General features: G+C 41.9%; 1 protein-coding gene and 1 long non-coding RNA gene across 4 annotated transcripts in view; one reads left to right on the forward strand and one right to left on the reverse strand.

Annotated features, from left to right (window-relative positions):
• The window catches only part of NCALD (neurocalcin delta), a 383,045-nt gene that overhangs the window by 101,418 nt on the left and 267,623 nt on the right, over positions 1–14,004 (reverse strand). The window lies entirely within an intron of this gene.
• Positions 4,049–6,377, forward strand: LOC123391450. The gene is made up of 2 exons (XR_006606135.1): positions 4,049–4,283; positions 6,183–6,377. It is a non-coding gene; the product is annotated as an uncharacterized LOC123391450 (long non-coding RNA).

Genomic DNA, 14,004 nt, shown 5'->3' on the forward strand with positions numbered 1-14,004 from the left:
ATTCATTTTTAAAAATGATGTATTTCCCCTGCATACTATGTAAGTTTCATGAGAGCTGGGATTATTGACCGCTCTGTTCACTGTCTATCCTGTATGCCCTCCACCTAGCATGGTGACATCTAGTAAGTGATGAACATGTATTTGTTGGATCAAAGGGTGATGAATGGATGGACGGATGGATGAGAGGATTGATAGATGGAAATACGGGTGGATGAGTGTGTGGATGTGTACACAGGGCATTATGGGAGTGAAAGACAAAGACACATGACCTAGTCAGAGGCAATGGGCTTTGGGAAGGCAAACATCCCCCTTTACCTGGTCACACCCTTCATGAGTCAATCAGACAATGATTATGTCTCTCTCGCACTTTTATTCTTCATGACATTTTTAAGTGTTAATTTTCTTTTCCCAAAGCTCATTTTCCAGATAGTATAATTATCACTGCAGAAAAGGTCAGCCTATGTATTAGGTCTCATATTTTAATAAAAGAAAAATGAGCAAGTCATCCCAACTCGAACAATTCCTTTAATATTTTGACAGAAGATAACCTCAAGGAATTTACAGAGAACCTCTCTGTATTACACGAGATTGTCACGGTCATCATCCATTTCATTTCACAGTGTTATAAAGACTCTACTATATTTTAAAGGTCTGGTTTTTATAAAGTTAACATTTTGTATATTTTTGGTACTAACTACTTTGTTATAAAACTTTGCTGTGTATGAGTCAGGGAATGACTTTCATCTGGCCCTGTCTTTGTCTTGGTGGTCATATTCACCTAGGCTTTCCAGAAAATACTTTTTAATTAAAGAAGCAATTGAATTGTTGAAGATGTACCCTTCCCAGTACATTTTCCCATACACGGTATACACGCATGCACACACATGCACACGCATGCACACGCACAGTGTAAAGTAGCTCTTTAAGCTCTGAATTAAAATTCTCATAATTCTGGATTGAAACAGCAATTGAAAGTAGCAGATACTCTACTAGGCTGAAACATATCGACAACATATGTGCTTTTAAAGCATATATGGACACAGCAAACATCCCACCATATATCCTCTGTTCAATCCTTGCTTCTTCAGCCATTCTGCAATATTTTCTACTTCTATTCCAGTAGTATTAGCTGACAAAAAAGGTATTTTGTCACTACATATTTTTTTTGTATTATTTCAACATTTTAACAGCACTAGGAAGAGCAAGTATTTACCCAGTCATATGTAGCTTTTTTTTTTAACTAATAAATTTTTAAAAATCTCAAAAGAGACTTAAACATTTGTCAGTAAATGTGGCAAACATTTAAAGTACTTTTTGGGAGCACCTGGCTGGTTCCGTGGTAGAGTATGGGACTCTTGCTCTTGGGGATCTAAGTTTGAGCACCACGGTGGGTGTAGAGATTTCTTTAAAAAAATCTTTACCCACCATTGGTGGGTAGGGGATGGTAAACTGTGGAAGCTTGTTTACATGTTCAGTTTTAAGTGAATTGTTAATCACGATGGCTTCCTAATGTCCTTGAACTTTTATTACAAGATACAATGGATACTTGAGTGACATTCATCATCAAGAATAGTGAAGGTAATTCACTTTGCAAAAATGTTTTGGCGACTTGTTAGCTTAGATGATATTGTTGTTTTCAGCATCATATAAGGGCTGACAACAAGCATATACCAGGAGTAACGAAAGCATCGGCTCTTCTGTTTTCTGGGCGTGACGTGTGCTTGCCTCATGAGTATTATCCCCACTGATCATTTCTTTGCAAGAAACATTTTAAGTTGCATATTCACTGTGTCAGAGGAAGGAAGACAATGAAATCTCTAAGTTCACCTTACCAGAGCTAAATAAAGGGCAACATGAGGCCCTGGGCTGAAAGTGAACAAGCTAGCCAGGGAGTCGCTCTGACCCTCTGAGATGTGGGAAGCCCCTCAGTCCTCAGGAGACCGAACCTGGGAAAATGCGACACAGGCTGCCCGGTGTACAAACCGATAGAAAGTGTCATGCTCAGTCCATAGTTAAAATGTTGGTAAAGCTTAATTTTTTTCTTTTTTCATTTCTTCTTTTTTTTATTTTTTAGAAAAAAAAATCTGAATATATATATATATATATTTTTTTTTTCCCAAGCAATGGATTATTTTGTGTACTCTTGATAGTGTAATGGGCTGCCCATTTTAGAGGCCACTGGTCTAAAGAGTGCTAGCCTTAGAGGGAAATTACTCATTAGACTGCCAAGAGAATGGGCTGTGAACTAAAAAGCCATGCCAGTGAAAGAAATGAATGTTACTGTCAGGAAGATCTACCTGTGTCATTTGAATTTTCTTAACCTAAGTCCATTAACTTCTATGTACCCATTCTCGAATTAATGTCCACTTCCCTAGAGAATCAGAATTGTAATAACTCAATGGAGGAAATTTACCAAAGGATATTTGAAACTCTAAGTAGATCACTGCTCTTCTGTTCTCCTCCCCATTTTTATACCTATACGTTTTCTTTAAAGAAAAACTGTGATGGGGGTGCCTGGGTGGCTCAGCGGGTTAGGCCGCTGCCTTCGGCTCAGGTCATGAGCTCGGAGTCCTGGGATCGAGCCCCGCATCTGGCTCTCTGCTCAGCAGGGAGCCTGCTTCTTCCTCTCTCTCTGCCTGCCTCTCTGCCTGCTTGTGATCTCTCTCAAATAAATGAATAAAATCTTTAAAAAAAAAAAGAAAAACTGTGATGCGTTAGACAGACTTCTTTGCCCCTTAAAGGTTGTTTGCTTGGTGGGCTCAGTGTAGCCTATTCCATGAACCCTGAGAATCATCTCCTGAGGGCACAGACCCCCCAGGCATCTTCCCTTTTGCCCCAGGAGTCAAACCCCACTGAGCCCTCAGCACAGGGAACTAAGAGGGAGTTGCCATGTGCTCCTTCTGACCTCATCTAGAATATTCTGGATCCAGATGGCCAGTTGGGGATTACAGTGGGCTCTGTTCCCATCATTTTAACTGGAACCCACAGGAACCCCAGTCCTTGTTAAAAAGTCCAAGTTTCTCATGATTCCAGAGGTATGAAGATTCTGCCTCTGCTGCTACTGTTCTCACAAAGCAGCCAGGATTCACAGAGTGTCTCTTTATTTAATTAGCAACAATGGAAACACTCTCCTTTATGTTCACCAGTACCGATGGAGTCCTCTCGAACAAACCAAATCGGCCTCTGGGTTTTGCCAGGACTGTCATCAGCCTGACTTCCCACACCGAAGAGAGAGAGGAATGAGGAAAGAACTTATGTTGAGCCGTTCCTGTGCCCCAGACTTCTCAGCCTAGTCTGCCTTTGAAGGCAGGTTCTGTATCATTTTTATGCACCCCGCCCTCAAGAGCAAAGGAATGCAAATCTTCCTTTTTCTACCCCCTCTAGGGGAAAGAAACATCTCTCCCCTTCTCCCTTTCTGCCACTCTCTAGGCCCATAAACCCAGAGGGACCTCCTATGGGATCTCTAATAGCCTGACCCTTGTGCCTAAGGCAGGGAGTTTAGATCCATACATGTGACAAAACATCTTAACTTCTTCCTCTCTCATCAAAAGTACATGACATTTTATTCTCTTTATCTTGATTTCTTTTTTTTTAAATAAGATTATTTATTTATTTATTTATTTGACAGACAGAGATCACAAATAGGCAGAGAGAGAGAGAGAGGAGGAAGCAGGCTCCCCACTGAGCAGAGAGCCCGATGTGGGGCTCGATCCCAGAACCCTGGGATCATGACCTGAGCTGAAGGCAGAGGCTTTAACCCACTGAGCCACCCAGGCGCCCCTTTATCTTGATTTCTATAATAATTGTTTTCCTTGTTTCCCAGCCCATAGGAAGGTTTGACAATCAGAAACAATTTCTTTTTTATAATGAATGTAAAATGTTAGAATCTATACATGGGTGACCAATTCTATTGAATTTATGGCTCTATTTACAGTGAAAATAAAATCTAACACAGCCCCCAAAGAACCAGGCTGCCTCAGGTAGCGATTGCATCAAATGTGAAATATGAGACGTAGGTTATGTTTATTGTTTTAAAGGAACACCTGTCTCCAGGGCCTACTCAGCAACAGACTTGTTGGAGATTAATGAGGACGTTTCCTCATATAAACAGGGAAAACTCCAACATAAATATCATGGGGTCTGACCTCCAGATTCCTTGAAGAGTAGAGACAACTGTGCTCCTGCCTGCCCTGAGAAACTGGTCCCAGCCAGGGGTCTGAGTACATGGTGACTCCTCTTTTACCAGCCAGGTCTGCAATGCCAGCTCCTATCTGTTCCCCAGGGTAAGTCTTTCACCGTTGTTTTTAGAAAAGGGCCCTTTTCCACCACCCTGTGACCTCATACCAGGGGAGACCACAAGTTTCGTGGAAGCTTGCTTTTAAGATTTTTCCCGTGCCCTAGCTTGCACTCTGAGAAACTACCTGGGCCTCAACTTCTTCATATGTCAGATGAAGAAGTCAGACTAGACAAGTGTGCCTCGGATTTTCATGTATAAACAAACCATGTGGGGATCGCACTGAACCGCAGATTCCAACACCATAGGTTCAGGGTGGGAGGTCCAGCAGGGTCTCGGGGGATGGTACTGCTGTTCTCAGTCCACAGACACACTTTGAGTTCGATGACTTCTAAAGACTCTCCCAGTGCCACTGGGAGGTTTTCCTATTCAAAATGATGCAAATAGTAAAGCAACAAATGTTGCAACATAATACAGAAAACAGAAAAACTAGATATCTAAAGACTGAAGTCTCTTAACTGTTACCCAGTTCAAGGCCAGTCCTGCTCTGGCCAGGACTACTAAGAGTTTTCAGTTTAACAAAGCATGTAGGACCTCAAATGTCTGCAGAGTTTGGGCTGAAAGGACTAGTTAGCAGAAGAGAAAAGCAACTGATCTGAATGAATTTGGTAGTGGTAAAGCCGGCACTCAGCTTTCTCTAACAGGGGAGAGACTGGCTTCTGCTACTGGTGAGAATTTATAGGATGTTAACCACCTGGGACAGATGACCACTGTTTTGTAACAACGCCGGGGAAAGCAAGTCATTCTTCCCTCCATAACTGACACGAGAGAGGGAGAAAACGACTGCATCACTGGTGCCTTCTGGGCAGAACTTGAAAATCCCGGAATGGTGCCAGGCCCCACACGTTCAGAACTGGCTGAGGGGACTAGAGGGAGCATGGAACCGAAGAAAGAGGGTGTGAAAGCAGTGTGCAGGGTGCATTAGTTAGCACAAGTCCTGCACGGCTGTCTCCAGCGTTCACCTGTCTCATGTGTGAGGACATGCCAGGGCCCCCCTGCTGGGAGGAGTAGCACCCAGCTGCCCGGGAAAGGCCTGTAGGCTCAGCATGCCCAGAGCCCGAGCCAATGAGAGTCAGGCTTCAACTTCTGCTACAAACATTTTTTCTACTAGCAATGGGGCTTTTCTCTGACTCAGTGCACATAGCAGGTGTGGAGAGGCCAGCCTCCAGGCGCTTGGTTTCCTGGTTTTCTCAGTCCTCTCCTCATGCCAGCTGCAACTCCATGCTGGCCGTGCATTAGGGACTGATCTGCCCTAACCCCGTCTTAAGGCCTTCCCCATCCTTCTGGACTAGCTGACTAATGCCATCAAGGGATCTACACGGATGGGTAGCGTATGTAATGACATTATCCCTTCTAGGAATAGCTTGCATTTGAACAAGGTCTTTGAATACCCCCAAGTAGTGACTCAGACCATAGAACACAGTGAACAGGGAGTGACACGTGATGGCAGAAACTAACTGATGGCACTCTATCTGCTCATCCTACCTGAAGGACTGGGTTGATACTGGCCCAGGTTTTGGCCAAGGTTTTGTTTTTGGTTTTTTTTTTAAAGATTTTATTTATTTATTTGACAGACAGAGATCACAAGTAGGCAGAGAGGCAGGCAGAGAGAGGAGGAAGCAGACTCCCCACAGAGCAAAGAGCCCGATGCAGGGCTCGATCCCAAAACCCCAGGATCATGACCTGAGCTGAAGGCAGAGGCTTTAACCCACTGAGTCACCTAGGTGCCCCTTGGCCAAGGGTTTTGAGACAATTCTTCTTTTCAATGTGGCTGGCTTTATCACTTCCATCTGTTGTTGATTAGAAAGGACTAGAGGTAGGTGACTGCACGTTAAGTCACTGATCAAAGCAACTGGAGGCCTGAGCCTTTGCCTCTGTTTCTCTTCAGCTTTGAGATCCTGGACAAGTCAACTCACTTCTCACCAGCCGTGAGATCCTGGAAAAGTCAACTCACTTTTCAGCAGCTGTGAGATCCTGGACAAGTCACCTCACTTCTCCCCAGCTGTGAGATCTTGGACAAGTCATCTTGCTTCTTTGTACCTGGTTCTCATCTCTAAAGGGAAGAGGCTGAATCTTTTCCAAAGATTTTGTTCATTTTTATTTTTCTTGAGGAAAAACCCTTTCTTTAAAGGAAATCTTACACAGAAGTTCAATTCACAAAGCAGATCAAAGCACTGGGTTTGGTCAGGGGCTACCAGAGGCTTTGTCATATGGATCTCAAAAACTTACATAGCTTAATAATCCAATGCAATAATTTCTGGTTAGCTTTCTATTTCATGGTAATGCAGGGACCCATGTTTCCTCTCTCCTGTGTCTCTGCAATACTCCATGCAGTGGTTCTCAATTGGGGGTCATTTTGTCCACCCTCTTTCCCCTAACTGGGGGACATTTGGCAGTGTATGGAGACATTTTTGATTGTTACAAGGAGAGGCAGGTGCTACAGGCTTTGAGAGAATAGAGGCCAGGCATGCTGCTAAACATTTTACAAGGCTCAGGACAGGTTTCCTTACCCAAGAATTATTCAGCCCCAAATTCTAATAGTGCTGAGCTTAAGAAACCTCAGTGTAGGTCCTTGAATTCTATGCATTCAGCCAACAGATCAGGAAAGAGACCAGGAAACACTGCATGGGAAGCTTTGATGGCCAGACCTAAAGGGGGCACACATAACTTCTACTGACATCTCATGAACTAGAACTTAGCTATGTGGCCTCACTCTGTGTGTGTGTGTGCATGTGGATGTGCGCATGTGTGCGGGTGGGTGGGAACTGTGGGGGTGCAGCATGGGAGAGGTGTGACCTCTGACCAAGTAGCCACTTCCCAGAAACAAATCTATGCTACGCAATTGGGGAGCATGAAGAGCTAGTGGGCAGCTACCAGTCTGCCCCCCAGAGTCTCCTTAGCTAAATACACTTAGTAACAAAGATGACAAATGATGGAATGGAATGGACTAAACAGGTAAGGCAGAATCACATAAGGCCTTGGTACCCAAAGGGTGGCAGCAGCTGGGAGTCTACATAGGACTCCTTGGTGTTCATAAAAGCAAGGTGAGAGCAAGCCTGCTCTAGCCAGAATCACATAGAAAGTCTCAAACAAAGATATGGAAATCCACCTGAAAATAATAAATCCACAGAAATAATATAAACATTATTTATCCAATGTAGAACTGCATTTCACACTGAGAGGAGGAGGCTGGGATACGGCTCTAAGAAGATTCTCTTTTTCTATTTGAAGAGTGAAGATGAACACAGTCAAATACAATAATGAGATAAGAAAGGCACGGTGGTTTAAACCTATGTCCTCTCTCCGGCCAGGACACAGCAAACATTCTTTTCCACAGTTACTATCACTAATCAGACAGTGGACACAGGCATTTAGGAATGTAAATGAAAGGATATACAAATGGTGCTAGGTTTTCAGAGGAAAGCTCAGTGAAATAAGTCAAAGTATCTGAACCTAAAACTTATTTCTGCTTCTGACAAGCAGTATTTGTGGGGAGATTCATGTGTTCTCCTGGGCCTAGGTGCCCTCATTGGCAAAATGTGGAAACTGGCCTGGAGTAGTGGTTTGCAAACTGTGTCCTGGGGAACCCCTTGGAGCTCAAATGGAGCAAGCCTATAGAAAGTAGTCCCCATATTCAGCTACACTTTTGTCTGTCTACACACCACGCTTCAGTGTAATATTTTGTTTAAATAAAGCATTCTACGGCTAAACAACATTTGAAAACCTCCAAGCAGGTATCACTATACATTTCCAATTCTAACATTCCATGACTAGTCCTCATGACTAGAACAATCTTAGTAAAAGCCTCTATTCATCCCACAAGAAGACAATTTTTCACCCCTAAATTTTAAATTACCAGTAAGAAGGCAAAATTAGGTTGGCCCAATTGCTTGATTCTCTATTATGTGTCTGTCAGGAAGTGTTTAAATTTAAAAGTTAGTCTCATTCATGTAGAAGAATATACAATAAAATCCCTCATGGCCTGAAGAGAAGAATCTGGGTAGATTTCAAATAATTGTTGGCTAAATTGAATTTTATATATGAAATGTAGATAACCCTAATCTCAAAAGTCTCTAATAAATTTGATTTTTGGTGTGACCTCTGATAGCTGTTCTCAAGCCCAGCACCTGCTATCCTCAACCATGTTGCTTTGATAGGGTTAATGGATCCTTCCTCTAATACTAAGATGTGGGGGGACTCTCCACTACCAACTGCTCCACTACGATGAGCTTTTTACAACACCCCAATACAACAATAATCTTGTTTTCCATTCCCATGAATGGAATCTTGCTTCCATTCATGGTCGTTATTCTTCCTGTGACCTTGAACCTGCATGCCCTGTGTCCTTGGTTGATGCCATTCCTGAGCTTTAAGCCCACTGAGAACAAAACAGAGCCCCCTCAGTATCTAGCATGGTCCTCTGCATATAATAGATACCAAATAAATAACTAAACATTAGTGTAAGATACATGTGACAAAGACCCGTAGGTATAAATCAAACTATTTAATTCTATTACTTACTAACACTTGGATATCTATGCAAGTCAATCATATCTTATTGTATAATCAAAATGTGCTTCTAGGAACCTTTATTCCAACTTTCAACAGCAAAAATCACTTCCTACTTTTTTTACTTGGGCACAACCATTGCCATTGGAGCTCCCACTGGTGTCCACCCCTTCTCATTACTGATAGGCATCACCATTCTCCTCCACAGACAAAGCACTGAGACTACAAATATAAATCTTGCTACCCTTAGTCAGCCCTCCAACCGTACCTGCAAAAAATACCAAAAATAACCAAGTCTAGAGAGATCACTGTGGACCCACACCGAAATCCCCAGATCCCTGCCCCCAGAGCATACAACGAGCCCCTGTCTGGGTTATTACACAGTCTCACAAACCAGTGATGGAAAGTTCGCTGGAATGTCAAGTTCTAATGTTTTATGAGCTGGTAAAGGTCTCAAAACTGAAACATATCTTCCGTTGCAATTCTGCTTGCTGCTTTGACTCTTCTCTCTACACATGAACAGCTCGAAGCAGGAATCATGTGTATCTTGTTCAGTCTTAGGTCCCAAGGTCCTAGCACAATGCCTAGCCCATGGTAACTGTTGAATGACTGGATGGATAAAAGGCATACAAAGTCATTTGGTGAGCCATTATTAATATGGTATATATCCATTTTTGTTGTGATAACAATCTGAGTCTCTAACAGAGGTGAAAAAAGGGAATATATTTGAAGGTCACATAGCTTTCTGAGGTTATTACTATCTAAGTTTCCTTCCCCCAAATTTCAGAAACAGGGTGAATTTTGGAGAAGTTCACACTAAACGATCTAGGGAAAGATCAGTGTACTCAGATGTTTTGTAAGCCAAGTCAACTGCATTCATTCATTGAAATAAAAATCTATCAGACTAACATTTGGCGCTTCATTGGAGGGTCATTGGATGGATCACCATGTTGTTTTGTCAATACATAATTTTTTTTTTTAAAAAGCACTACTCCACAGCACTTTTATAGGCTATGGGACATTGATAATATGACAGTTGAGTGTAATAACTAATGCTCACAAGATTCCTAAATCAAGAAGTGATGCATAGGCCAGGCCCTTTTACTAAGGCAGGGATATACTTAAGTTTTCTTTTATCCAGAAAATGGTTCAGCATTTATAGGGTTGTGTTTTAGCTGCCTGTTCACCAGGCTATTGGGTAACACCTCCTGCATCAATGCTGGTAAAGAGAGTACCACAATAACAATGAGAGCTCAATTCAACAAGCCTTTACTGAACACCAGCCAGAAGTCAGAAACATCTCGGTGCTGGTGATGTCAAAGTGACTAAGATAACGTTCCTGCTTTCAAAGACCTCAGAGTCCAATGCTGAGGAAAGCTGTTTGTTGGACAGCTGGAATTCCACGCCAGGCCTGCGCTGACCAGTGGGGTGGAGGAAGAGCTGTCAGCATACAGGAGGGAGGGTGTAATTAATTTGGGGGGAGGGGTTGGAAAGGAAGCAGAAGAAGAGAAGAAGCAGTATTTACACAATGAGAGATCACTTCATGAGTGTTGGAATCCATCATCAAAAAGGAGATAAAAAATGCTGGCAAGGATGTGGAGAAAAGGGAACCCTTGCCCACTGTCGGTGGGATTATAAACCCATGCAGCCACTATGGAAGCCTACGGAGGATCCTCAAAAAATTAAAAGTAGCATTATCATATGATACAGCAATTTCATTCTCTGGGACTATATCCAAAGAAATTATATATAATGGAGAATTATTCAGCCATAAAAAATGAGGACATTCTGCCATTTGTGGCAATATGGACAGATCTTGAGGGCACTATGCTAAGTGAAATAAGTCAGATGGAGAAAGACAAATACTATATGATCTCACTTACATATAGAATATAAAGAAGAAAAACAAAAAAACAAGCAGCCAGCAAAAAAAAATCCAAACTCAGAGGCAAGGAGTGGGAGGAGGGGGACTTTGAGGAATGAATGTGGTCAAAAGGTACAGCCTTCCAGTTATAAGACAAATAAGTACTGGGATTACTAAGAATGTGAGGTACAGCATGGTGACGACAGCGAACACCACTATCGGCTACATGGGTAAGTTGTTAAGAGAGTAAATCCTAAGAGTTCTCATCACAAGGAGAAATTTTCTGTTCGTTTTTCCCTTTTTCTTTTTATCGTAACTACATGAGAAGATGGACGTTAACTAAACCTACTGCGGTAATCATTTCACGATATATGTAAGTCAAAACCATCATGCTGCATGCTTTATACGTATACAGTTATGTATGTCAATTCTATGTCAGTAAAATGGGAAAAAATAAAAGGAAGCAGGGTTTAGCCAGGTTTTGGTAGAGGTCCTGGGTGGTTGGGGAGGGGAGAGAATCTAGACTTTGGGAACACCAAAAACTAAGGAACAGAAGAAAAGGGAAGGCTCTGTGTCCTGTTCATGGAATGATCATAAACCTTGTGCAGTTGCAGCCTGGCTATGAGGTAGGCTGGGGTGGGTAGGACAATGGGATGTAAGGCCTGAGAGATATTATAATGACGATGATAATAATATTATAATCGAAAAAACCACTTACCAAGATAACTGACCTTCCGTGGCAGCACCAAAAGGACATTTCCATGAGGAGAATGACCAGCTACCCTGCCAAAGGGTCACTCAAAGGGTGACTCAGGGGCCTTTATACTCACCCCCCCAGCAAATATCCATCAGAAAAAAAACACAATTAAAATAAAACATGCTTGTCCTGCAAACACGCATTCCAGAAAAGTTCCCTAGCCTTCTTCTACAGCACTACCCCTAAATATGCAGAAATCCAGGAGCCATCTTGGGGGGCTTCCATATTCCTCAAGGATGGGCAGAGTCAAGTCAAATGTATCTAGAATAAAGTCAAACCCAGGAGGGGGCTTGCCCTCCCTCTTATTTCAGTCATGGCACCAAACCAAAGGTAGCTGGAGTAATGAGGGATGCTGAGGTCACCGAGAGTAAAACTGCCTGAGAAGCTTGTCTTGGATTCCATCTTGGAGGGCAGGGATCTTGTCAATTAGCTCCAGACTCCCCGTGGCACAAGCTGTATATATTGGCAGTAGAATAACTGAGAACCAATTGTGTCACCCCAGGCAGTACTAAATTAGATGTACTGAGCATCTTCCGCAGCTATTAATAGTAAAGAGCCTGGAGCCATTAGAAATATGGCTGTGTCATAAGGAAATGAAGTGCTCTTAAATGTGTAAAACATCATTATCTGTCATCTATAGGCACCTAGATAGAAAAACACAGCTTAAGAGCATCTTCAAACTGAATGAATATCCCCGTGAAGACTGTAGGTCTATAATAAACCAAAGACTGGAGGAAATCTTGGTCTGGCTTCTAGACCATGGCTAAAAGAGAAGAAGCAAATGCAGAAAAAAAAAAAAAAAAAAAGAATGCAGAGAAGCACAAACAAGTGACTGTATTAGTGGCGATGCTTTAAAAAAATGAAGTCCAAGGCCAACTGATTAGGAATGTTTAAGCAAAAGTGATGCTTAGCAGATCCTGTAAAGTGTAGCCTATCAACAGAAAATGCCTGGCAATTTAAGCTAACTATGGACTTTTTGCTATATACAAAGCTAACAGATTATAATATACCTAAAAATAGGCACATGGTCATCTTAAACAAAATCAGATACCATGACATTGTAAACCAACTTGGCCTATATCTTCTATGTCTTTTTTTTTTTTTCATTTTTATTTGAGGAAAAAAAAATGGGATCTTGCAAACAGTGGCTATAAAGCAAACAGGACAAATTATATATTTGCAAAGGAAATTGCAGGTCACAGTATTGATTTAAAAAAAAAAATCTAGCTACCCTTGTAGCTACCTTGTAGTGAATGATGTGCCTATCATTCACATCTATAAATCTATTTAAATTGTGTTTGCGACGAAGTCAAAAAAGTTGTTGAGGTATTATTTAAACCATAAATATATTTTATTATGCCATTTATTGCTTATGGTAAAATGTCAGATGAGTGGATATAAAAAACCTAATCATTGATTATAGCACTTAAAGAGCTAGTCTTCAAAATTATGAAGGTAATTTAAATATATAACAACAATATACTTTAATATATTGTTTTAACGAGGTCATTAATGTCTTTTAAATATAAAATGGCATTAATGTTACCCAGTGACGAAGGTATTGGAATAATCAGAGCAGTGAAATCTAGTGACTAGGCTGATAGGCTACCATATTTTTATATTTTTAGTTCTATGCGTGTGTCTGACTGCAGTCTCAGGTTCTAAAAAGGCATATTCAAATTTATTTCCAAATCATCATTTGTTTTCTCTTTTCTAATTTTAGTCTGCACAAATCCTTCCAGTTCACTCACATCTCTGACACACAGTTGTGGACAAAGGGTTGTTTCTGGTCAGTGTAATCAGATCAGCGGCCAGCCCTAAGGGGGGCTGTGGCCTGCAGTCAGCTAGACCCACAGGAAGGTGCTGCACACATCGTTCCACAGCAGATACTGCTTCTTGCCTTCCCACAGCAGATACTGCTTCTTGCCTTCCCACAGCCACCCCTCCTCGTTTCTTCTACCACAGGATTCCTCAATCACAGCACTGTTGGCATTTTGGCTAGATAATTCTGTTGAGGGCACTGCATTTAGTAACATCCCCAGCCTCTACCCATTCAATGCCAATAGCAAGTCTCTCCCCATAGGTGTAACAACCAAATATGTCTCCAGATGTTACCAAATGCCCCTTGAGTTAGGAGTAGGATGGAGAAACCATCCTGGATGATAACCATTCTTCTTCCAGAACCCTGTTTATGATCTCGTCCCCATCATTCTCTGACCATCTACCAGCTTGTCAGGGAAGTGGCTTCTATTCCTAGCCAAAGAAGGCAAATCTTTACTGGTCTCATTCAATTATGGTGGTCCCAATCCCTTCTCAGCTCTTAGTTTACACAAGGACATGTGACACAACTCTGACCAAGGAGACAGGTGCAGAAGTCTGCTGAGGGAGCCCGGTGAGAGGATTCTTCACTCTTGGGTTTCTTTTGAGGGAAGACTACACACACACACACACACACACACACACACACATGCACACACATATACATACATGTGGACACCCCTTTGGGCATATGACAAATAAAGGAAAATAAATAATAGAAATAAGAGAGGGTGAAAAAAGGGGAGAGAAGTGTATATTAGT

Source organism: Mustela putorius, unplaced genomic scaffold (assembly GCF_011764305.1).
Source record: "Mustela putorius furo isolate JIRA1106 unplaced genomic scaffold, ASM1176430v1.1 tig00000228_pilon_pilon_pilon, whole genome shotgun sequence".
Taxonomy (NCBI): Eukaryota; Metazoa; Chordata; class Mammalia; order Carnivora; family Mustelidae; genus Mustela; species Mustela putorius.